This window comes from Schistocerca gregaria, chromosome 11, assembly GCF_023897955.1.
Source record: "Schistocerca gregaria isolate iqSchGreg1 chromosome 11, iqSchGreg1.2, whole genome shotgun sequence".
Classification (NCBI taxonomy): domain Eukaryota; kingdom Metazoa; phylum Arthropoda; class Insecta; order Orthoptera; family Acrididae; genus Schistocerca; species Schistocerca gregaria.
The window spans coordinates 19,668,922-19,695,950 of NC_064930.1; positions in this window are offsets into that span (position 1 = coordinate 19,668,922).

Here is a 27,029-nt window from a genome sequence, read left to right on the forward strand (position 1 = left end):
AAGCTTTTTCTCAAATATGGAAAAATCGCAAAGCCCCGGGTGAATACACATTTTTTCCTCGAATTCACTGTACTCATAAAACTGCGCTTCCTAGGATGTGTTTTGTAGTTTTCATCATGTAGATATGTACTAGGGTAAGGAAGGTTCGATTTGCACAGTAATGGCGACTGTAGTCGATATTTGAATTCGTTACTCTTTGTAGCTTTGGGTAAGTTCAGACGGTAATAGACTGCGTACTATATGTCGAATAGGTGTGCTAGTTCGATGAATCGAAAGACAATGCAGTGAAGTTTGGCCTGATGTGTAAAAAGTGGGGTTCTGAAAACAAAGCTTTCTCTCATATATTGAAAAATCGCAAAGCCCCGGGTGTATACACATTTTTTCCTCGAATTCACTGTAATCGTAAAACTGTGCATCCTAGGATGTGTTTTGTAGTTTTCATCATGTAGATATGTACCAGGGTAAAGAAGGTTCAATTTGCACAATAATGGTGCCTGTAATCGATATTTGAATTCGTTACTCTTTGTAGCTTTGCGCAAGTTCAGACGGTAATAGACTGCATACTATATGTCGAATAGGTGTGCTATTTCGATGAATCGAAAGACAATGCAGTGACGTTTGGCATGATGTGTAAAAAGTGGGGTTTTTGGAAACAAAGCTTTTTCTCAAATATGGAAAAATCGCAAAGCCACGGGTGTATACGCATTTTTTCCTCGAATTCACTGTACTCATAAAACTGCGCTTCCTAGGATGTGTTTTGTAGTTTTCATCATGTAGATAAGTACCAGGGTAAAGAAAGTTCGATTTGCAGAATAATAGTGCCTGTAATTGATATTTGAATTTGTTACTCTTTGTAGCTTTGCGCAAGTTCAGACTGTAATAGATTGCGTACTATATGTCGAAAAGGTGTGCAGGTTCGATGAATCGAAAGACAATGCAATGACGTTTGGCATGATGTGTAAAAAGTGGGGTTTTTGGAAACAAAGCTTTCTCTCAAATATGGAAAAATCGCAAAGCCCCGGGTTTATACACATTTTTTCAGCGAATTCACTGTACTCATAAGACTGCGCTTCCTAGAATGTGTTTTGTAGTTTTCATCATGTACATATGTACCAGGGTAAAGACCGTTCGATTTGCTGATTAATAGTCCCTGTAATCGACATTTGAATTCGTTACTCCTTGTAGCTTTGCACAAGTACAGACGGTAATAGACTGCATACAATATGTCGAATAGGTGTGCTACTTCGATGAATCGAAAGACAATGCAGTGACGTTTGGCATGATGTGTAAAAAGTGGGGTTTTTGGAAACAAAGCTTTTTATCATATATGGAAAAATCGCTAAGCCCCTGGTGTATACACATTTTTTCCTCGAATTCACTGTACTCATAAAACTGCGCTTCCTAGGATGTGTTTTGTAGTTTTCATCATGTACATATGTTCCAGGGTAAAGAACGTTCGATTTGCAGAATAATGGTGCCTGTAATCGATATTTGAATTCGTTACTCTTTGTAGCTTTGCGCAAGTTCAGACGGTAATAGACTGCGTACTATATGTCGAAAAGGTGTGCTAGTTCGATGAATCGAAAGACAATGCGATGACGTTTGGCCTGATGTGTAAAAAAAGGGTTTTTGGAAACAACGCTTTTTCACATATATGGAAAAATCGCAATGCCCCGGGTGTATACACATTTTTTCCTCAAATTCACTGTGCTCATAAAACTGTTCTGCCTAGGATGTGTTTTGTAGTTTTCATCATGTAGATATGTACAAGGGTAAAGAACGTTCGATTTGCAGAATAATAGTGCCTGTAATCGATATTTGAATTTGTTACTCTTTGTAGCCTTGCGCAAGTTCAGACGGTAATAGACTGTGGACTATATGTCGAAAAGGTGTGCTAGTTCGATGAATCGAAAGACAATGCAGTGACGTTCGGCATGATGTGTAAGAAGTGTTGTTTTTGGAAACATAGCTTTTTCTCAAATATGGAAAAACCGCAAAGCCCCGGGTGCATACACATTTTTTTCTCGAATTCACTGTACTCATAAAACTGCGCTTTCTAGGATGTGTTTTGTAGTTTTCATCATGTAGATATGTACCAGGGTAAAGACCGTTCGATTTGCTGATTAGTAGTCCATGTAATCGACATTGGAAGTCGTTACTCTTTGTAGTTTTGCGCATGTTCAGACGGTAATAGACAGCGTACTATAAGTCGAATAGGTGTCCTAGTTCGATGAATCGAAAGAAAATGCAGTGACGTTCGGCATGATGTGTAAAAAGTGGGTTTTTGGAAACAAAGCTTTTTCTCACATATGGAAAAATCGCTAAGCCCCGGGTGTATACACATTTTTTCCTCGAATTCACTGTAATCATAAAACTACGCATCCTAGGATGTGTTTTGTAGTTTTCATCATGTAGATATGTACCAGGGTAAAGAAGGCTCGATCTGAACTATAATGGTGCCTGTAACCGATATTTGAATTCGTTACTCTTTGTAGCTTTGCGTAAGTTCAGACGGTAATAGACTGCGTACTATATGTCGAATAGGTGTGCTAGTTCGATGAATCGAAAGACAATGCAGTGACGTTTGGCCTGATGTGTAAAAAGTGGGGTTTTGGAAACAAAGCTTTTTCTCATATATGGAAAAATCGCAAAGCCCCGGGTGTATACACATTTCTTTCTCGAGTTAACTGTACTCATAAAACTGCGCTTCCTAGGATGTGTTTTGTAGTCTTCATCATGTAGATATGTACCAGGGTAAAGAACGTTCGATTTGCAGAATAATGGTGCCTGTAATCGATATTTGCATTCGTTACTGTTTGTATCTTTGCGCAAGTTCAGACGGTAATAGACTCCGTACTATATGTCGAAAAGGTGTGCTAGTTCGATGAATCGAAAGACAATGCAGAGACGTTGGGCCTGATGTGTACAAAGTGGGTTTTTGGAAACAAAGCTTTTTATCATATATGGAAAAATCGCAAAGCCCCGGGTGTATACACATTTTTTCCTCGAATTCACTGTAATCATAAAACTGCGCTTCCTAGGATGTGTTTTGTAGTTTTCATCATGTAGATATGTACAAGGGTAAAGAACGTTCGATTTGCAGAAGAATGGTGCTTGTAATCGATATATGAATTTGTTACTCTTTGTAGATTAGCGCAAGTTCAGACGGTAATAGACTGCGTACTATATGTCGAATAGGTGTGCTAGTTCGATGAATCGAAAGACAATGCCGTGACGTTTGGCATGATGTGTAAGAAGTGGGGTTTTTGGAAACATAGCTTTTTCTCAAATATGGAAAAATCGCAAAGACCCGGGTGCATACACATTTTTTCCTCGAATTCACTGTAATCATAAAACTGCGCTTCCTAGGATGTGTTTTGTAGTTTTCATCATGTAGATTTGTACCAGTGTAAAGAACGTTCGATTTGCAGAGTAATGGTGCCTGTAATCGGTATAGGAATTCGTTACTCTTTGTAGCTTTGCGCAAGTTCAGACGGTAATAGACTGCATACTATATGTCGAATAGGTGTGCTAGTTCGATGAATCGAAAGACAATGCAGTGACGTTTGGCATGATGTGTAAAAAGGTGGGTTTTTGGAAACAAAGCTTTTTATTATATATGGAAAAATCGCTAAGCCCCTGGTGTATACACATTTTTTCCTCGAATTCACTGTACTCATAAAACTGCGCTTCCTAGGATGTGTTTTGTAGTTTTCATCATGTACATATGTACAAGGGTAAAGAACGTTCGATTTGCAGAATGATGGTGCCTGTAATCGATATTTGAATTCGTTACTCTTTGTAGCTTTGCGCAAGTTCAGATGGTAATAGACTGCGTACTATACGTCGAAAAGGTGTGCTAGTTCGATGAATCGAAATACAATGCAATGACTTTTGGCCTGATGTGTAAAAAGTGGGTTTTTGGAAACAACGCATTTTCACATATATGGAAAAATCGCAATGCCCGGGTGTACACACATTTTTTCCTCGAATTCACTGTACTCATAAAACTGCGCTTCCTAGGATGTGTTTTGTAGTTTTCATCATGTAGATATGTACTAGGGTAAAGAAGGTTCGATTTGCACAATAATGGCGACTGTAATCGATACTTGAATTCGTTACTCTTTGTAGCTTTGCGCAAGTTCAGACGGTAATAGACTGCGGACTATATGTCGAAAAGGTGTGCTAGTTCGATGAATCGAAAGACAATGCAGTGACGTTAGGCATGATGTGTAAGAAGTGTTTTTTTGGAAACATAGCTTTTTCTCAAATATGGAAAAATCGCAAAGCCCCCGGGTGCATACACATTTTTTCCTCGAATTCACTGTACTCATAAAACTGCGCTTTCTAGGATGTGTTTTGTAGTTTTCATCATGTAGATATGTACCAGGGTAAAGACCGTTCGATTTGCTGATTAGTAGTCCATGTAATCGAGATTGGAAGTCGTTACTCTTTGTAGTTTTGCGCATGTTCAGACGGTAATAGACAGCGTACTATAAGTCGAATAGGTGTGCTAGTTCGATGAATCGAAACACAATGCAGTGACATTTGGCATGATGTGTAAAAAGTGGGTTTTTGGAGACAAAGCTTATTCTCAAATATGGAAAAATCGCAAAGCCCCGGGTGTATACACATTTTTTCCTCGATTTCACTGTACTCATAAAAATGCGCTTCCTTGGGTGTGTTTTGTAGTTTTCGGCATGTAGATATGTACCAGGGTAAAGAAGGATCGATTTGCACAATAATAGTGCCTGTAATCGATATTTGAATTCGTTACTCTTTGTAGATTTGCGCAAGTTCAGACGGTAATAGACTGCGTACTATATGTCGAATAGGTGTGCTAGTTCGATGAATCGAATGTCAATGCAGTGACGTTTGGCATGATGTGTAAAAAGTGGGGTTTTTGGAGACAAAGCTTTTTCTCAAGGATGTGTTTTGTAGTTTTCATCATGTAGATTGGTACCAGGGTAAAGAACGTTTGATTTGCAGAATAATTGTGCCTGTAATCGGTATTTGAATTCGTTACCCTTTGTAGCTTTGCGCAAGTTCAGACGGTAATAGACTGCGTACTATATGTCGAATAGGTGTGCTAGTTCGATGAATCGAAAGACAATGCAGTGACGTTTGGCATGATGTGTAAAAAGTGGGTTTTTTGGAAACAAAGCTTTTTCTCAAATATGGAAAAATTGCAAAGCCCCAGGTGCATACACATTTTTTTCCTCGAATTCACTGTACTCATAAGACTGCGCTTCCTAGAATGTGTTTTGTAATTTTCATCATGTACATATGTACCAGGGTAAAGACCGTTCGATTTGCTGATTAATAGTCCCTGTAATCGACATTTGAATTCGTTACTCCTTGTAGCTTTGCACAAGTACAGACGGTAATAGACGGCATACAATATGTCGAATAGGTGTGCTACTTCGATGAATCGAAAGACAATGCAGTGATGTTTGGCATGATGTGTAAAAAGTGGGGTTTTTGGAAACAAAGCTTTTTATCATATATGGAAAAATCGCTAAGCCCCTGGTGTATACACATTTTTTCCTCGAATTTACTGTACTCATAAAACTGCGCTTCCTAGGATTTGTTTTGTAGTTTTCATCATGTACATATGTTCCAGGGTAAAGAACGTTCGATTTGCAGAATAATGGTGTCTGTAATCGATATTTGAATTCGTTACTCTTTGTAGCTTTGCGCAAGTTCAGACGGTAATAGACTGCGTACTATATGTCGAAAAGGTGTGCTAGTTCGATGAATCGAAAGACAATGCGATGACGTTTGGCCTGATGTGTAAAAAAAGGGTTTTTGGAAACAACGCTTTTTCACATATATGGAAAAATCGCAATGCCCCGGGTGTATACACATTTTTTCCTCAAATTCACTGTGCTCATAAAACTGTTCTGCCTAGGATGTGTTTTGTAGTTTTCATCATGTAGATATGTACAAGGGTAAAGACCGTTCGATTTGCAGAATAATGGTGCCTGTAATCGATATTTGCATTCGTTACTGTTTGTAGCTTTGCGCAAGTTCAGACGGTAATAGACTCCGTACTATATGTCGAAAAGGTGTGCTAGTTCGATGAATCGAAAGACAATGCAGAGACGTTGGGCCTGATGTGTACAAAGTGGGTTTTTGGAAACAAAGCTTTTTATCATATATGGAAAAATCGCAATGCCCCGGGTGTATACACATTTTTTCCTCGAATTCACTGTAATCATAAAACTGCGCTTCCTAGGATGTGTTTTGTAGTTTTCATCATGTAGATATGTACAAGGGTAAAGAACGTTCGATTTGCAGAAGAATGGTGCTTGTAATCGATATATGAATTTGTTACTCTTTGTAGATTAGCGCAAGTTCAGACGGTAATAGACTGCGTACTATATGTCGAATAGGTGTGCTAGTTCGATGAATCGAAAGACAATGCCGTGACGTTTGGCATGATGTGTAAGAAGTGGGGTTTTTGGAAACATAGCTTTTTCTCAAATATGGAAAAATCGCAAAGCCCCGGGTGCATACACATTTTTTCCTCGAATTCACTGTACTCATAAGACTGCGCTTCCTAGAATGTGTTTTGTAGTTTTCATCATGTACATATGTACCAGGGTAAAGACCGTTCGATTTGCTGATTAATAGTCCCTGTAATCGTCATTTGATTTCGTTACGCTTTGTAGCTTTGCACAAGTACAGACGGAAATAGACTGCATACAATATGTCGAATAGGTGTGCTAGTTCGATGAATCGAAAGACAATGCAGTGACGTTTGGCATGACGTGTAAAAAGTGGTGTTTTTGGAAACAAAACTTTTTCTCAAATATGAAAAAATCGCAAAGCCCCGAGTGTATACACATTTTTTCCTCGAATTCACTGTCCTCATAAAACTGCGCTTCCTAAGATGTGTTTTGTAGTCTTCATCATGTAGATATGTACCAGGTTAAAAAACGTTCGATTTACAGAGTAATGCTGCCTGTAATCGATATTTGAATTCGTTACTCTCTGTAGCTTTGCGCAATTTCAGACGGTAATAGACTGCGTACTATATGTCGAAAAGGTGTGCTAGTTCGATGAATCGAAAGACAATGCAGTGACGTTTGGCCTGATGTGTAAAAAGTGGGGTTTTGAAAACAAAGCTTTTTCTCATATATGGAAAAATCGCAAAGCCCCGGGTGTATACACATTTTTTCCTCGAATTTACTGTACTCATAAAACTGCGCTTCCTAGGATGTGTTTTGTAGTTTTCATCATGTAGATATGTACAAGGGTAAAGAACGTTCGATTTGCAGAATTATGGTGCCTGTAATCGATATTTGAGTTTGTTACTCTTTGTAGATTTGCGCAAGTTCAGACGGTAATAGACTGCGTACTATATGTCGAATAGGTGTGCTAGTTCAATGAATCGAATGTCAATGCAGTGACGTTTTGGCATGATGTGTAAAAAGTGGGGTTTTTGGAGACAAAGCTTTTTCTCAAGCATGTGTTTTGTAGTTTTCATCATGTAGATTGGTACCAGGGTGAAGAAAGTTCGATTTGTACAATAATTGTGCCTGTAATCGGTATTTAAATTCGTTACTCTTTGTAGCTTTGCGCAAGTTCAGACGGTAATAGACTGCGTACTATATGTCGAATAGGTGTGCTAGTTCGATGAATCGAAAGACAATACAGTGACGTTTGGCATGATGTGTAAAAAGTGGGGTTCTTGGAAACAAATCTTTTTCTCAAATATGGAAAAATCGCAAAGCCCCAGGTGCATACACATTTTTTCCTCGAATTCACTGTACTCATAAGACTGCGCTTCCTAGAATGTGTTTTGTAGTTTTCATCATTTACATATGTAACAGGGTAAAGAGCGTTCGATTTGCTGATTAATAGTCCCTGTAATCGACATTTGAATTCGTTACGCTTTGTAGCTTTGCGCAAGTTCAGACAGTAATAGACTCAATACTATATGTCGAATAGGTGTGCTAGTTCGATGAATCGAAAGACAATGCAGTGATGTTTGGCATGATGTGTAAAAAGTGGGGTTTTTGAAAACAAATTTTTTCTCAAATATCGAAAAATCGCAAATGCCCGGGTCAATAGACATTTTTTCCTCGAATTAACTGTACTCATAAACCTGCGCTTCCTAGGATGTGTTTTGTAGTTTTCATCATGTAGATATATACCAGGGTAAAGAACGTTGGATTTGCAGAATAATGGTGCCTGTAATCGATATTTGCTTTCGTTACTCTTTGTAGCTTTGCGCAAGTTCAGACGGTAATAGACTGCGTACTATATGTCGAATAGGTGTGCTAGTTCGATGAATCGAAAGACAATGCAGTGATGTTTGGCATGATGTGTAAAAAGTGGGGTTTTTGGAAACAAATTTTTTCTCAAATATCGAAAAATCGCAAAGGCCCGGGTCAATAGACATTTTTTCCTCGAATTAACTGTACTCATAAACCTGCGCTTCCTTGGATGTGTTTTGTAGTTTTCATCATGTAGATATATACCAGGATAAAGAAGGTTCGATTTGCACAATAGTGTTGCCGGTAATCGATATTTGAATTCGTTACTCTTTGTTGCTTTGCGCAAGTTCAGACGGTAATAGACTGCGTACTATATGTCGAATAGGTGTGCTAGTTCGATGAATCGAAAGACAATGCAGTGACGTTTGGCATGACGTGTAAAAAGTGGGGTTTTTGGAAACTAAACTTTTTCTCAAAAATGAAAAAATCGCAGAGCCCCGGGTGTATACACATTTTTTCCTCGAATTCACTGTACTCATAAAACTGCGCTTCCTAGGATGTGTTTTGTAGTCTTCATCATGTAGATATGTACCAGGGTAAAGAACGTTCGATTTGCAGAGTAATGGGCCTGTAATCGATATTTGAATTCGTTACTCTTTGTAGCTTTGCGCAATTTCAGACGGTAATAGACTGCGTACTATATGTCGAAAAGGTGTGCTAGTTCGATGAATCGAAAGACAATGCAGTGACGTTTGGCCTGATGTGTAAAAAGTGAGTTTTTGGAGACAAAGCTATTTCTCATATATGGAATAATCACAAAGCCCCGGGTGTATACACATTTTTTCCTCGAATTCACTGTACTCATAAAACTGCGCTAACTATGATGTGTTTTGTAGTTTTCATCATGTAGATATGTACCAGGGTAAAGAACGTTCGATTTGCAGAATAATGGTGCCTGTAATCGATATTTGAATTTGTTACTCTTTGTAGATTTGCGCAAGTTCAGACGGTAATAGACTGCGTACTATATTTCGAATAGGTGTGCTAGTTCGATGAATCGAAAGACAATGCAGTGACGTTTGGCATGATGTGTAAAAAGTGGGGTTTTTGGAGACAAAGTTTTTTCTCTAGGATGTGTTTTGTAGTTTTCATCATGTATATTTGTACCATGGTAAAGAACGTTCGATTTGCAGAATAATGGTGCCTGTAATCGGTATTTGAATTCGTTACTCTTTGTAGCTTTGCGCAAGTTCAGACGGTAATATACTGCGTACTATATGTCGAATAGGTGTGCTAGTTCCATGAATCGAAAGACAATGCAGTGACGTTTGGCATGATGTGTAAAAAGTGGGTTTTTGGAAACAAAGCTTTTTCTCATATATGGAAAAATCGCAAAGCCCCGGGTGTATACACATTTTTTCCACGAATTCACTGTACTCATAAAACTGCGCTTCCTAGGGTGTGTTTTGTAGTTTTCGGCATGTAGATATGTACCAGGGTAAAGAAGGTTCGATTTGCACAATAATGGTGCCTGTAATCGATATTTGAATTCGTTACTCTTTGTAGCTTTGCGCAAGTTCAGACAGTAATAGACTGTGTACTATATGTCGAATAGGTGTGCTAGTTCGATGAATCGAAAGACAATGCAGTGACGTTTGGCATGATGTGTAAAAAGTGGCGTTTTTGGAAACAAAACATATTCTCAAATATGAAAAAATCGCAAAGCCCCGGGTGTATACACATTTTTTCCTCGAATTCACTGTACTCATAAAACTGCGCTTCCTAGGATGTGTTTTGTAGTCTTCATCATGTAGATATGTACCAGGGTAAAGAACGTTCGATTTGCAGAATAATGGTGCCTGTAATCGATATTTGAATTCGTTACTCTTTGTAGCTTTGCGCAATTTCAGACGGTAATAGACTGCATACTATATGTCGAAAAGGTGTGCTAGTTCAATGAATCGAAAGACAATGCAGTGACGTTTGGCCTGATGTTTATAAACTGGGTTTTTGGAAACAAAGCTTTTCTCACATATGGAAAAATCGCAAAGCACCGGATGTATACACATTTTTTCCTCGAATTCCCTGTACTCATAAAACTGCGCTTCCTAGGATGTGTTTTGTAGTTTTCATCATGTAGATATGTACAAGGGTAAAGAACGTTCGATTTGCAGTATAATGGTGCCTGTAATCGATATTTAAATTTGTTACTCTCAGTAGATTTGCGCAAGTTGAGACGGTAATAGAGTGCGTACTATATGTCGAATTGGTGTGCTAGTTCGATGAATCGAAAGACAATGCAGTGACGTTTGGCATGATGTGTAAAAAGTGGGGTTTTGGAAACAAAGGTTTTTCTCAAATACGGAAAAATCGCAAAGCCCCGGGTGTATACACATTTTTTCCTCCAATTCACTGTACTCATAAAACTGCGCTTCCTAGGATGTGTTTTGTAGTTTTCATCATGTAGATATGTACCAGGGTAAAGACTGTTCGATTTGCTGATTAATAGTGCCTGTAATTGACATTTGAATTCGTTACTCTTTGTACTTTTGCGCAAGTGCGGACTGTAATAGACTGTGTACTATATGTCGAATAGGTGTTCTAGTTCGATGAATCGAAAGACAATGCATTGACGTTTGGCATGATGTGTAAATAGTGGGGTTTTTGGAAACAAAGCTTTTTCTCAAATATGGAAAAATCGCAGAGCCCCGGGAGTATACACTTTTTTTGCTCGAATTCACTGTACTCATAAAACTGCGCTTCCTAGGATGTGTTTTGTGGTTTTCATCATGTATATATGTGCCAGGGTAAAGACCATTCGATTTGCTGATTAATGGTGCCTGTAATCGACATTTGAATTCGTTACTCTTTGTAGCTTTGCGCAAGTTCAGACGGTAATAGACTGCGTACTATATGTCGAATAGGTGTGCTAGTTCGATGAATCGAAAAACTATGCAGTGACGTTTGGCATGATGTGTAAAAAGTGGGGTTCTTGGAAACAAAGCTTTTTTTTCAAATATGGAAAAATCGCAATGCCCCGGGTGTATACACCATTTTTTTTCGAATTCACTGTACTCATAAAACTGCGCTTCCTAGGATGTGTTTTGTAGTTTTCATCATGTAGATATGTACCAGGGTAAAGAACGTCCGATTTGCAGAATAATGGTGCCTGTAATCGGTATTTGAATTCATTACTCTTTGTAGCTTTGCGCAAGTTCAGACTGTAATAGACTGCGTACTATATGTCGAAAAGGTGTGCAGGTTCGATGAATCGAAAGACAATGCAGTGACATTTGGCATGATGTGTAAAAAGTGGGGTTTTTGGAAACATACCTTTTTCTCAAATATGGTAAAATCGCAAAGCCCCGGGTGTATACACATTTCTTCCGCGAATTCACGGTACTCGTAAGACTGCGCTTCCTAGAATGTGTTTTGTAGTTTTCATCATGTACATATGCACCAGGGTAAAGACCGTTAGATTTGCTGATTAATAGACCCTTTAATCGACATTTGAATTCGTTACTCTTTGTAGCTTTGCACAAGTACAGACGTTAATAGACTGCATACTATATGTCGAATAGGTGTGCTAGTTCGATGAATCGAAAGACAATGCAGTGAAGTTTGGCATGATGTGTAAAAAGTGCGGATTTTGGAAACAAAGCTTTTTCTCATATATGGAAAAATCGCTAAGCCCCTGGTGTATACACATTTTTTCCTCGAATTCACTGTACTCATAAAACTGCGCTTCCTAGGATGTGTTTTGTAGTTTTCATCATGTAGATATGTACCAGGGTAAAGACTGTTCGATTTGCTGATTAATAGTGCCTGTAATTGACATTTGAATTCGTTACTCTTTGTACTTTTGCGCAAGTGCGGACTGTAATAGACTGTGTACTATATGTCGAATAGGTGTTCTAGTTCGATGAATCGAAAGACAATGCATTGACGTTTGGCATGATGTGTAAATAGTGGGGTTTTTGGAAACAAAGCTTTTTCTCAAATATGGAAAAATCGCAGAGCCCCGGGAGTATACACATTTTTTGCTCGAATTCACTGTACTCATAAAACTGCGCTTCCTAGGATGTGTTTTGTAGTTTTCATCATTTAGATTTGTACCAGGGTAAAGTACGTTCGATTTGCAGAATAATGGTGCCTGTAATCGGTATTTGAATTCGTTACTCTTTGTAGATTTGCGCAAGTTCAGATGGTAATAGACTGCGCACTATATGTATGAAAGGCTTGCTAGTTCGATGAATCGAAAGACAATGCAGTGACGTTTGGCATGATGTGTAAAAAGTGGGGTTTTTGGAAACAAAGCTTTTTCTCATATATGGAGAAATTGCAAAGCCCCGGGTGTATACACATATTTTCCTCGAATTCAGTGTACTCATAAAACTGCGCTTCCTAGGATGTGTTTTGTAGTTTTTATCATGTAGATATGTACCAGGATAAAGAACGTTCGATTTGCAGAATAATGGTGCCTGTATTCGATATTTGTATTCGTTACTCTTTGTAGCTTTGCGCAAGTTCAGACGGTAATAGACTGCGTACTATATGTCGAATAGGTGTGCTAGTTCGATTAATCGAAGGACCATGCAGTGACGTTTTGCATGATGTGTAAGAAGTGGGGTTTTTGGAATCAAAGCCTTTTCACATATATGGAAAAATCGCAAAGCCCCGTGTTTATACACATTTTTTCCTCGAATTCACTGTACTCATAAAACTGCGCTTATTAGGATGTGTTATGTACTTTTCATCATGTAGATTTGTTCCAGGGTAATGAATGTTCGATTTGCAGAATAATGGTGCCTGTAATCGGTATTTGAAATCGTTACTCTTTGTAGCTTTTCGCAAGATCAGACGGTAATAGACTGCGTACTATATGTCGAAAAGGTGTGCAGGTTCGATGAATCGAAAGACAATGCAGTGACGTTTGGCATGATGTTTAAAGAGTGGGGTTTTTGGAAACAAAGCTTTTTCTCAAATATGGAAAAATCGCAAAGCCCCGTGTGTATACACATTTTTTCCTCGAATTCACTGTACACATAAAACTGCTCTTCCTAGGATGTGTTTTGTAGTTTTCCTCATATAGATATGTACCAGGGTAATGAACGTTCGATTTGCGGAATAATGGTGCCAGTAATCGGTATTTGAATTCGTTACTCCTTGTAGCTTTGCGCAAGTTCAGACGGTAATAGACTGCGCACTATATGTATGAAAGTCTTGCTAGTTAGATGAATCGAAAGACAATGCAGTGACGTTTGGCATGATTTGTAAAAAGTGGGGTTTTTCGAAACAAAGCTTTTTCTCATATATGGAGAAATCGCAAAGCCAGCGGGTGTATACACATTTTTTCCTCGAATTCACTGTACTCATAAAACTGCGCTTCCTAGGATGTGTTTTGTAGTTTTCATCATGTAGATATGTACCAGTGTAAAGACCGCTCGATTTGCTGATTAGTAGTCCCTGTAATCGACATTGCAAATCGTTACTCTCTGTAGCTTTGCGCATGTTCAGACGGTAATAGACTGCGTACTATATGTCGAATAGGTGTGCTACTTCGATGAATCGAAAGACAATGCAGTGACGTTTTTCATAATGTGTAAAAAGTGGGGTTTTGGAAACAAAACTTTTTCTCAAATATGGAAAAATCGCAAAGCCCCGAGTGTATACACATTTTTTCTTCGAATTCACTGTACTCATAAAACTGCGCTTCCTAGGATGTGTTTTGTAGTCTTCATCATGTAGATATGTACAAGGGTAAAGAACGTTCGATTTGCCGAATAATGGTGCCTGTAATCGATATTTGAATTCGTTACTCTTTGTAGCTTTGCGCGAGTTCAGACGGTAATTGACTGCGTACTATATGTCGAAAAGGTGTGCTAGTTCGATGAATCGAAAGACAATGCAGTGACGTTTGTTTTGATGTGTAAAAAGTGGGTTTTTGGAAACAAAGCTTTTTCTCAAATATGGAAAAATCGCAGAGCCCTGGGTGTATACACATTTTTTCCTCGAATTCACTGTACTCATAAAACTGCGCTTCCTAGGATGTGTTTTGTAGTTTTCATCACGTAGATAAGTACCAGGGTATAGAACGTTCGATTTGCATAATAATGGTGGCTGTAATCGGTATTTGGATTCGTTACTCTTTGTAGCTTTGCGCAAGTTCAGACGGTAATAGACTGCGTATTATATGTTGAATAGGTGTGCTAGTTCGATGAATCGAAAGACAATGCAGTGACGTTTGGTATGATGTGTAAAAAGTGTGTTTTTGGAAACGAAGCTTTTTCTCAAATATGGAAAAATCGCAAAGCCCTGGGTGTATACACATTTTTTCCTCGAGTTCACTGTACTTATAAAACTGCGCTTCCTAGGATGTGTTTTGTAGTTTTCATCATGTAGATGTGCACCAGGGTAAAGAACGTACGATTTGCATGATAATGGTGATTGTAATGGATATTTAGATTCGTTACTCTTTGTAGCTTTGCGCAAGTTCAGACGGTAATAGACTGCGTACTATATGTCGAAAAGGTGTGCTAGTTCGATGAATCGAAAGACAATGTAGTGACGTTTGTCAAGATGTGTAAAATGTGGGGTTTTTGGAAACAAAGCTTTTTCTCATATATGGGAAAATCGCAAATACACATTTTTTCCTCGAATTCACTGTTCTCATAAAACTGCGCTTCCTAGGATGTGTTTTGTAGTCTTCATCATGTAGATATGTACCAGGGTAAAGAACGTTCGATTTGCAGAGTAATGGTGCCTGTAATCGATATTTGAATTCGTTACTCTTTGTAGCTTTGCGCAATTTCAGACGGTAATAGACTGCGTACTATATGTCGAAAAGGTGTGCTAGTTCGATGAATCGAAAGACAATGCAGTGACGTTTGGCCTGATGTGTAAAAAGTGGGTTTTTGGAAACAAAGCTTTTTCTCATATATGGAATAATCGCAAAGCCATGGGTGTATACACATTTTTTCCTCGAATTCACTGTACTCATAAAACTGCGCTTCCTATGATGTGTTTTGTAGTTTTCGTCATGTAGATATGTACAAGGGTAAAGAACGTTCGATTTGCATGCTAATGGTGCCTGTAATCGATATTTGAATTTGTTACTCTTTGTAGATTTGTGCAAGTTCAGACGGTAATAGACTGCGTACTATATTTCGAATAGGTGTGCTAGTTTGATGAATCGAAAGACAATGCAGTGACATTTGGCATGATGTGTAAAAAGTGGGGTTTTAGGAGACAAAGCTTTTTCTCTAGGATGTGTTTTGTAGTTTTCATCATGTAGATTTGTACCAGGGTAAAGAACGTTCGATTTGCAGAATAATGGTGCCTGTAATCGGTATTTGAATTCGTTACTCTTTGTAGCTTTGCGCATGTTCAGACGGTAATAGACTGCGCACTATATGTATGAAAGGCTTGCTAGTTCGATGAATCGAAAGACAATGCAGTGACGTTTGGCATGATGTGTAAAAAGTGGGGTTTTTGTAAACAAAGCTTTGTCTCATATATGGAGAAATCGCAAAACCCGGGTGTATACACATATTTTCCTCGAATTCAGTGTATTCATAAAACTGCGCTTCCTAGGATGTGTTTTGTAGTTTTCATCATGTAGATATGTACCAGGATAAAGAACGTTCGATTTGCAGAATAATGGTGCCTGTATTCGATATTTGTATTCGTTACTCTTTGTAGCTTTGCGCAAGTTCAGACGGTAATAGACTGCGTACTATATGTCGAATAGGTGTGTTAGTTCGAGTAATCGAAGGACCACGCAGTGACGTTTTTCATGATGTGTAAGAAGTGGGTTTTTTGGAATCAAAGCTTTTTCACATATATGGAAAAATCGCAAAGCCCCGTGTTTATACACATTTTTTCCTCGAATTCACTGTACTCATAAAACTGCGCTTATTAGGATGTGTTATGTACTTTTCATCATGTAGATTTGTACCAGGGTAAAGAATGTTCGATTTGCAGAATAATGGTGCCTGTAATCAGAATTTGAAATCGTTACTCTTTGTAGCTTTTCGCAAGATCAGACGGTAATAGACTGCGTACTATATGTCGAATAGGTGTGCAGGTTCGATGAATCGAAAGACAATGCAGTGACGTTTGGCATGATGTTTAAAAAGTGGGGTTTTTGGAAACAAAGTTTTTTCTCAAATATGGAAAAATCGCAAAGCCCCAGGTGTATACACATTTTTTCCTCGAATTCACTGTACACATAAAACTGCTCTTCCTAGGATGTGTTTTGTAGTTTTCATCATATAGATATGTACATGGGTAATGAACGTTCGATTTGCGGAATAATGGTGCCAGTAATCGGTATTTGAATTCGTTACTCCTTGTAGCTTTGCGCAAGTTCAGACGATAATAGACTGCGCACTATATGTATGAAAGTCTTGCTAGTTAGATGAATCGAAAGACAATGCAGTGACGTTTGGCATGATGTGTAAAAAGTGGGGTTTTTGGAAACAAAGCTTTTTCTCATATTTGGAGAAATCGCAAAGCCCTGGGTGTATACACATATTTTCCTAGAATTCACTGTACTCATAAAACTGCGCTTCCTAGGTTGTGTTTTGTAGTTTTCATCATGTAGATATGTACCAGTGTAAAGACCGCTAGATTTGCTGATTAGTAGTCCCTGTAATCGACATTGGAAATCGTTACTCTTTGTAGCTCTGCGCATGTTCAGACGGTTATAGACTGCGTACTATATGTGGAATAGGTGTGCTAGTTCGATGAATCGAAAGACAATGCAGTGACGTTTTTCATAATGTGTAAAAAGTGGGGTTTTGGAAACAAAACTTTTTCTCAAATATGGAAAAATCGCAAAGCCTCGGGTGTATACACATTTTTTCCTCGAATTCACTGTACTCATAAAACTGCGCTTCCTAGGATGTGTTTTGTAGTTTTCATCATGTAGATATGTACCAGGGTAAAGAAGGTTCGATTTGCACAATAATGGTGCCTGTAATCGATATTTGAATTCGTTACTCTTTGTAGCTTTGCGCAATTTCAGACGGTAATAGACTGCGTACTATATGTCGAATAGGTGTGCTAGTTCGATGAATCGAAAGACAATGCAGTGACGTTTGGCATGACGTGTGAAAAGTGGGGATTTGGAAACAAAACTTTTTCTCAAAAATGAAAAAATCGCAAAGCCCCGGGTGTATACACATTTTTTTCCTCGAATTCACTGTACTCATAGAACTGCGCTTCCTAGGATGTGTTTTGTAGTCTTCATCATGTAGATATGTACCAGGGTAAAGAAAGTTCGATTTGCAGAGTAATGGTGCCTGTAATCGATATTTGAATTCGTTACTCTTTGTAGCTTTGCGCAATTTCAGACGGTAATAGACTGCGTACTATATGTCGAAAAGGTGTGCTAGTTCGATGAATCGAAAGACAATGCAGTGACGTTTGGCCTGATGTGTAAAAAGTGGGTTTTTGGAAACAAAGCATTTTCTCATATATGGAATAATCGCAATGTTTCGGGTTTATACACATTTTTTCCTCGAATTCACTGTACTCATAAAACTGCGCTTCCTATGATGTGTTTTGTAGTTTTCGTCATGTAGATATGTACAAGGGTAAAGAACGTTCGATTTGCATGCTAATGGTGCCTGTAATCGATATTTGAATTTGTTACTCTTTGTAGATTTGCGCAGGTTCAGACGGTAATAGACTGCGTACTATATTTCGAATAGGTGTGCTAGATCGATGAATCGAAAGACAATGCAGTGACGTTTGGCATGATGTTTAAAAAGTGGGGTTTTTGGAAACAAAGCTTTTTCTCAAATATGGAAAAATCGCAAAGCCCCGGGTGCATACACATTTTTTCCTCGAATTCACTTTACTCATAAGACTGCGCTTCCAAGAATGTGTTTTGTAGTATTCATCATGTACATATGTACCAGGGTAAAGAGCGTTCGATTTGCTGATTAATAGTCCCTGTAATCGACATTTGAATTCGTTACTCCCTGTAGCTTTGTGCAAGTTCAGACGGTAATAGACTGCATACTATTTGTCGAATAGGTGTGCTAGTTCGATGAATCGAAAGACAATACAGTGACGTTGGCCCTGATGTGTAAAAAGTGGGTTTTTGGAAACAAAGCTTTTTCTCATATATGGAAAAATCGCAAAGCCCCGGTTGTATACACATTTTTTCCTCGAATTCACTGTAATCATAAAACTGCGCTTCCTAGGGTGTGATTTGTTGTTTTCATCATGTAGATATGTAAAAGGGTAAAGAACGTTCGATTTGCAGAATAATGGTGCCTGTAATCGATATATGAATTTGTTACTCTTTGTAGATTTGCGCAAGTTCAGACGGTAATAGACTGCATACTATATGTCGAATAGGTGTGCTAGTTCGATGAATAGAAAGACGATGCAGTGACGTTTGGCATGATGTTTAAGAGGTGGGGTATTTGGAAACATAGCTTTTTCTCAAATATGGAAAAATCGCAAAGCCCCGGGTGCATACACATTTTTTCCTCGAATTCACTGTACTCATAAAACTGCGCTTCCTAGGTTGTGTTTTGTAGTTTTCATCATGTAGATTCTTACCAGGGTAAAGAACGTTCGATTTGCAGAATAATGGTGCCTGTAATCGGTATTTGAATTCGTTACTCTTTGTAGCTTTGCGCAAGTTCAGACGGTAATAGACTGCGTACTATATGTCGAATAGGTGTGCTAGTTCGATGAATCGAAAGACAATGCAGTGACGTTTGGCATGATGTGTAAAATGTGAGGTTTTTGGAAACAAAGCTTTTTCTCAAATATGGAAAATTCTCATAGCCCCGGGTGTATACGCATTTTTTCCTCGAATTCACCGTACTCATAAAACTGCGCTTCCTAGGACGCGTTTTGCAGTTTTCATCATGTAGATATGTACCAGGGTTAAAAAAGTTCGATTTGCAGAATAATGGTGCCTGTAATTGATATCTGAATTTCTTACTCTTTGTAGCTTTGCACAAGTGCAGACTGTAATAAACTGCGTACTATATGTCGAAAACGTGTGCAGGGTCGATGAATCGAAAGACAATGCTGTGACGTTTGGCATGATGTGTAAAAAGTAGGGGTTTTTGGAAACAAAGCTTTTTCTCAAATATGGAATAATCGCAGAACCCAGGTGTGTACACATTTTTTCCTCGAATTCACTGTACTCATAAAACTGCGCTTCCTAGGATGTGTTTTGTAGTTTTCATCATGTAGATATGTACCATCGTAAAGAACGTTCGATTTGCAGAATAATGGTGCCTGTAATCGATATTTGAATTCGTTACTCATTGTAGCTTTGCGTAAGTTCAGACGGTAATAGACTGCGTACTATATTTCGAATGGGGGTGGTAGTTCGGTGAATCGAAAGACAATGCAGTGACGTTTGGCATGATGTGTAAAAAGTGGGGTTTTTGGAAACAAAGGTTTTTCTCAAATATGGAAAAATCGCAAAGCCCCGGGTCAATACACATTTTTTCCTCGAATTAACTGTACTCATAACTCTGCGCTTCCTAGGATGTGTTTTGTAGTTTTCATCATGTACATATGTACCATGTTAAAGAACGTTCGATTTGCAGAATAATGGTGCCTGTAATCGATATTTGCATTCGTTACTCTTTGTAGCTTTGCGCAAGTTCAGACGGTAATAGCCTGCGTACTATATGTCGATTAGGTGTGCTAGTTCGATGAATCGAAAGGCAATGCAGTGACGTTTGGCATGATGTGTAAAAAGTGGGGTTTTTGGAAACAAAGCTTTTTCTCATATATGGAAAAATCGCTAAGCCCCTGGTGTATACACATTTTTTCCTCGAATTCACTGTACACATATAACTTCGCTTCCTAGGATGTGTTTTGTAGTTTTCATCATGTAGATATGTACCAGGGTAAAGAACGTCCGATTTGCAGAATAATGGAGCCCGTAATCGATATTTGAATTCGTTACTCTTTGTAGCTTTGCGCAAGTTCAAACGGTAATAGACTGCGAACTATATGTCGAATAGGTGTGCTAGTTCGATGAATCGAAAGACAATGAAGTGACGTTTGGCATGATGTGTAAAAAGTGGGGTTTTTGGAAACAAAACTCTTTCTCAAATATGGAAAAATTGCAAAGCCACGGGTCAATACACATTTTTTCCTCGAATTAACTGTATTCATAAAACTGCGCTTCCTAGGATGTTATTTGTAGTCTTCATCATGTAGATATGTACCAGGGTAAAGAACGTTCAATTTGCAGAATAATGGTGCCTGTAATCGATATTTGCATTCGTTACTCTTTGTAGGTTTACGCAAGTTCAGCCTTTAATACACTCCGTACTATGTGTCGAAAGGCTGTGATAGTTCGATTAATCCAAAGACAATGGAGGGACGTTGGACCTGATGTGTAAAAAGTGGGTTTTTGGAAACAAAGCTTTTTCTCATATATGGAAAAATCGCAAAGCCCGGGTGGATACACATTTTGTCCTCGAATTCACTGTACTCATAAAACTGCGCTTCCTAGGATGTGTTTTGTAGTTTTCATCATGTTGATATGTACAAGGGTAAAGAACGTTCGATTTGCGGAATAATGGTGCCTGTAATCGATATTTGAATTCGTTACTCTTTGTAGCTTTGCGCAAGTTCAGACGGTAATAGACTGCATACTATATGTCGAATAAGTGTGCTAGTTCGATGAATCGAAAGACAATGCAGTGAAGTTTGGCATGATGTGTAAAAACTGGGTTTTTGGAGACAAAGCTTTTTCTCAAATATGGAAGAATCGCAAAGCCCCGGGTGTATACACATTTTTTCCTCGTATTCACTGTTCTCATAAAAGTGCGCTTCCTAGGCTGTGTTTTGTAGTTTTCATCATGTAGATATGTACCAGGGTAAAGAAGGTTCGATTTGCAGAATAATGGTGCCTGTAATCGATATTTGAATTCGTTACTCTTTGTAGCTTTGCGCAAGTTCAGACGGTAATAGACTGCGTACTATATGTCGAATAGGTGTGCTAGCTCGATGAATCGAAAGACAATGCAGTGACGTTTGGCATGATGTGTAAAAGTGGGGTTTTTTGAAACAAAACTTTTTCTCAAATATGGAGAAATCGCTAAGCCCCTGGTGTATACACATTTTTTCCTCGAATTCACTGTACTCATAAAACTGCGCTTCCTAGGGTGTGTTTTGTAGTTTTCATCATGTTATTATGTACCAGGGTGAAGAACGTTCGATATGCAGAATAATAATCACTGTAATCGACATTTGAATACGTTAATCTTTGTAGCCTTGCGCAAGTTCAGACGGTAGCAGACTGCGTACTATTTGTCGAATAGAGGTGCCAGAGATATGAATCTAAAGAGGATGATGTGACGTTTGGCATGATGTGTTATAAGTGGGATTTTTGGAAACAAAGCTTTTTCTCAAATATGGAAAAAACGCAGAGCCCCAGGTGTATACACATTTATTCCTCGAATTCACTGTACTCATAAAACTGCGCTTCCTAGCATGTGTTTTGTAGTTTTCATCATGTAGATTTGTACCAGGGTAAAGTACGTTCGATTTGCAGAATAATGTTGCCTGTAAGCGGTATTTGAATTCGTTACTCTTTGTAGTTTTGCGCAATTTCAGACGGTAATAGACTGCGTACTATATGTCGAAAAGGTGTGCTAGTTCAATGAATCGAAAGACAATGCAGTGACGTTTGGCCTGATGTGTAAAAAGTGGGTTTTTGGAAACAAAGCTTTTTCTCACATATGGAAAAATCGCAAAGCCCCGGGTGTATACACATTTTTTTTTCGAATTCACTGTACTCATAAAACTGCGCTTCCTAGGATGTGTTTTGTAGTTTTCATCATGTAGATATGTACAAGGGTAAAGAACGTTCGATTTGCAGAATATTGGTGATTGTAATCGATATTTGAATTTGTTACTCTTTGTAGCTTTCCGCAAGTTCAGACTGTAATAGACTGTGTACTATATGTCGAAAAGGTGTGCAGGTTCGATGAATCGAAAGACAATGCAGTGACGTTTGGCATGATGTGTAAAAAGTGGGGTTTTTGGAAACAAAGCTTTTTCTCAAATATGGAAAAATCGCAAAGCCCCGGTTGTATACACATTTTTTCCGCGAATTCACTGTACTCATAAGACTGCGCTTCCTAGTATGTGTTTTGTAGTTTTCATCATGTACATATGTACCAGGGTATAGACCGTTCGATTTGCTGAATAATAGTCCCTGTAATCGACATTTGAATTCCTTGCTCTTTGTAGCTTTGCACAAGTACAGACGGTAATAGACTGCATACTATATGTCGAATAGGTGTGCTAGTTCGATGAATCGAAAGACAATGCTGTGATGTTTGGCATGATGTGTAAAAAGTGGGGTTTTTGGAAACAAAGCTTTTTCTCATATATGGAAAAATCGCTAACCCCTGGTGTATACACATTTTTTCCTCGAATTCACTGTACTCATAAAACTGCCCTTCCTAGGATGTGTTTTGTAGTTTTCATCATGTAGATATCTACCAGGGTAAAGAACGTTCGATTTGCAGAATAATGGTGCCTGTAATCGATATTTGAATTCGTTACTCATTGTAGCTTTGCGCAAGTTCAGTCGGTAATAGACTGCGTACTATATGTCGAATGGTGTGCTAGTTCGATGAATCGAAAGACAATGCAGTGGTGTTTGGCATGATGTGTAAAAAGTGGGTTTTTGGATACAAAGCTTTTTCTCAAATATGGAAAAATCGCAGAGCCCCGGGTGTATACACATTTTTTCCTCGAATTCACTGTACTCATAAAACTGAGCTTCCTAGGATGTGTTTCGTAGTTTTCATCACGTACATATGTACCAGGGTAAAGACCGTTCGATTTGCTGATTAATAGTGCTTGTAATCGACATTTGAATTCGTTACTCTTTGTACCTTTTGCGCAAGTTCAGACGGTAATAGACTGCGTACTATATGTCGACTAGGTGTCCTAGTTCGATGAATCGAAAGACAATGCAGTGACGTATGGCATGATGTGTAAGAAGTGGGGTTTTTGGAAAAAAAGGTTTTTCTCAAATATGGAAAAATCGCAGAGACCTGGGTGTATACACATTTTTTCCTCGAATTCACTGTACTCATAAATCTGAGCTTCCTAGGATGTGTTTTGTAGTTTTCATCATGTAGATTTGTACCAGGGAAAAGAACGTTCGATTTGCAGAATAATGCTGCCTGTAATCGGTATTTGAATTCCTTACTTTTTGTAGCTTTGTGCAAGTTCAGACGGTAATAGACTGCGTACTATATGTCGAATAGGTGTGCTAGTTCGATGAATCGAAAGACAATGCAGTGACGTTTGGCATGATGTGTAAAAAGTGGGGTTTTTGGAAATAAAGCTTTTTCTCAAATATGCAAAAATCGCAAAGCCAAGGGTGTATACACATTTTTTCCTCGAATTCACTTTACTCATAAAACTTCGCTTCCTAGGATGTGTTTTGTAGTTTTCATCATGTAGATATGTACCAGGGTAAAGAACGTCCGATTTGCAGAATAATGGTGCCTGTAATCGATATTTGAATTCGTTACTCTTTGTAGCTTTGCGCAAGTTCAGACGGTAATAGACTGCGTACTATATGTCGAAAAGGTGTGCTAGTTCGATGAATCGAAAGACAATGCAGTGACGTTTGGCATGATGTGTAAAAAGTGTGGTTTTTTGGAACAAAACTCTTTCTCAAATATGGAAAAATCGCAAAGCCCCGGGTGTATACACATTTTTTCCTCGATTAAACTGTACTCATAAAACTGCGCTTCCTAGGATGTGTTTTGTAGTCTTCATCATGTAGATATGTACCAGGGTAAAGAATGTTCAATTTGCAGAATAATGGTGCCTGTAATCGATATTTGCATTCGTTACTCTTTGTAGCTTTGCGCAAGTTCAGACGGTAATACACTCCGTACTATATGTCGAAAGGGTGTGTTAGTTCGATGAATCGAAAGACAATGGAGCGACGTTGGACCTGATGTGTAAAAAGTGGGTTTTTGGAAACAAAGCTTTTTCTCATATATGGAAAAATCGCAAAGCCCGCGTGTACACACATTTTTTCCTCGAATTCACTGTACTCATAAAACTGCGCTTCCTAGGATGTGTTTTGTAGTTTTCATCATGTTAATATGTACAAGGGTAAAGATTGTTCGATTTGCAGAATAATGGTGCCTGTAATCGATATTTGAATTCGTTACTCTTTGTAGCTTTGCGCAAGTTCAGACGGTAATAGACTGCGTACTATATGTCGAATAGGTGTGCTAGTTCGATGAATCGAAAGACAATGCAGTGACGTTTGGCATGATGTGTAAAAAGTGGGGTTTTTGGAGACAAAGCTTTTTCTCAAATATGGAAAAATCGCAAAGCCCCGGGTGTATACACATTTTTTCCTCGAATTCACTGTACTCATAAAACTGCGCTTCTTAGGATGTGTTTTGTAGTTTTCATCATGTAGATATGTACCAGGGTAAAGAAGGTTCGATTTGCACAATAATGGTGCCTGTAGTCGATATTTGAAATCGTTATTCTTTGTAGCTTTGCGCAAGTTCAGACGGTAATAGACTGCGTACTATATGTCGAATAGGTGTGCTAGTTCGATGAATCAAAAGACAATGCAGTGACGTTTGGCATGATGTGTAAGAAGTGGTGTTTTTGGAAACAAAGCTTTTTCTCAAATACGGAAAAATCGCAAAGCCCCGGGTGTATACGCATTTTTTCCTCGAATTCACTGTACTCATAAAACTGTACTTCCTAGGATGTGTTTTGTAGTTTTCATCATGTAGATATGTACCAGGGTGAAGAACGTTCGATATGCAGAATAATAATCCCTGTAATCGACATTTGAATACGTTACTCTTTGTAGCCTTGCGCAAGTTCAGACGGTAGCAGACTGCGTACTATTTGTCGAATAGAGGTGCCAGAGATATGAATCTAAAGAGGATGATGTGACGTTTGGCATGATGTGTTATAAGTGGGATTTTTGGAAACAAAGCTTTTTCTCAAATATGGAAAAATCGCAGAGCCCCAGGTGTATACACATTTATTCCTCGAATTCTCTGTACTCATAAAACTGCGCTTCCTAGGATGTGTTTTGTAGTTTTCATCATGTAGATTTGTACCAGGGTAAAGTACGTTCGATTTGCAGAATAATGGTGCCTGTAATCGGTATTTGAATTCGTTACTCTTTGTGGATTTGCGCAAGTTCAGACGGTAATAGACTGCATACTATATGTCGAATAGGTGTGCTAGTTCAATGAATCGAAAGACAATGCAGTGACGTTTGGCATGATGTGTAAAAAGTGGGGTTTTTGGAAACAAAGCTTTTTCTAAAATATGGAAAAATCGCAAAGCCCCGGGTGTATACACATTTTTTCCTCGAATTCACTGTACTCATAAAACTGCGCTTCCTAGCATGTGTTTTGTAGTTTTCATCATGTAGCTATGTACCAGTGTACAGACCGCTCGGTTTGCTGATTAGTAGTCCCTGTAATCGACATTTTAAGTAGTTACTCTTTGTAGCTTTGCGCATGTTCAGACGGTAATAGACTGCGTACTATATGTCGAATTGGTGTGCTAGTTCGATGAATCGAAAGACAATGCAGTGACGTTTTTCATGATGTGTAAAAAGTGGGGTTTTGGAAACAAAACTTTTTCTCAAATATGGAAAAATCGCAAAGCCCCGGGTGAATACACATTTATTCCCGAATTCACTGTACTCATAAAACTGCGTTTCCTAGGATGTGTTTTGCAGTCTTCATCATGTAGATATGTACCAGGGTATAGAACGTTCGATTTGCCGAATAATGGTGCCAGTAATCGATATTTGAATTCGTAACTCTTTGTAGCTTTGCGCAAGTTCAGACGGTAATTGACTGCGTACTATGTGTCGAAAAGGTGTGCTAGTTCGATGAATCGAAAGGCAATGCTGTGACGTTTTTCCTGATGTGAAAATAGTGGGTTTTTGGAAACAAAGCTTTTTCTCAAATATGGAAAAATCGCAGAGCCCCTTATGTATACACATTTTTTCCTCTAATTCACTGTACTCATAAAACTGCGCTTCCTAGGATGTGTTTTGTAGTTTTCATCATGTAGATAAGTACCAGGGTATAGAACGTTCGATTTGCAAAATAATGGTGTCTGTAATCGGTATTTGGATTCGTTACTCTTTGTAGCGTTGCGCAAGTTCAGACGGTAATAGACTGCGTACTATATGTCGAATAGGTGTGCTAGTTCGATGAATCGAAAGACAATGCAGTGACGTTTGGAATGATGTGTAAAAAGTGGGTTTTTGGAAACAAAGCTTTTTCTCAAATATGGAAAAATCGCAGAGCCCCGGGTGTATACTCATTTTTTCCTCGAATTCACTGTACTCATAAAACTGAGCTTCCTAGGATGTGTTTTGTAGTTTTCATCACGTACATATGTACCAGGGTAAAGACCGTTCGATTTGCTGATTAATAGTGCTTGTAATCGACATTTGAATTCGTTACTCTTTGTACCTTTGCGCAAGTTCAGACGGTAATAGACTGCGTACCATATGTCGAATAGGTGTCCTAGTTCGATGAATCGAAAGACAATGCAGTGACGTTTGGCATGATGTGTAAGAAGTGGGGTTTTTGGAAAAAAAGGTTTTTCTCAAATATGGAAAAATCGCAGAGCCCTGGGTGTATACACATTTTTTCCTCGAATTCACTGTACTCATAAAACTGCGCTGCCTAGGATGTGTTTTGTAGTTTTCATCATGTAGATTTGTACCAGGGAAGAGAACGTTCGATTTGCAGAATAATGGTGCCT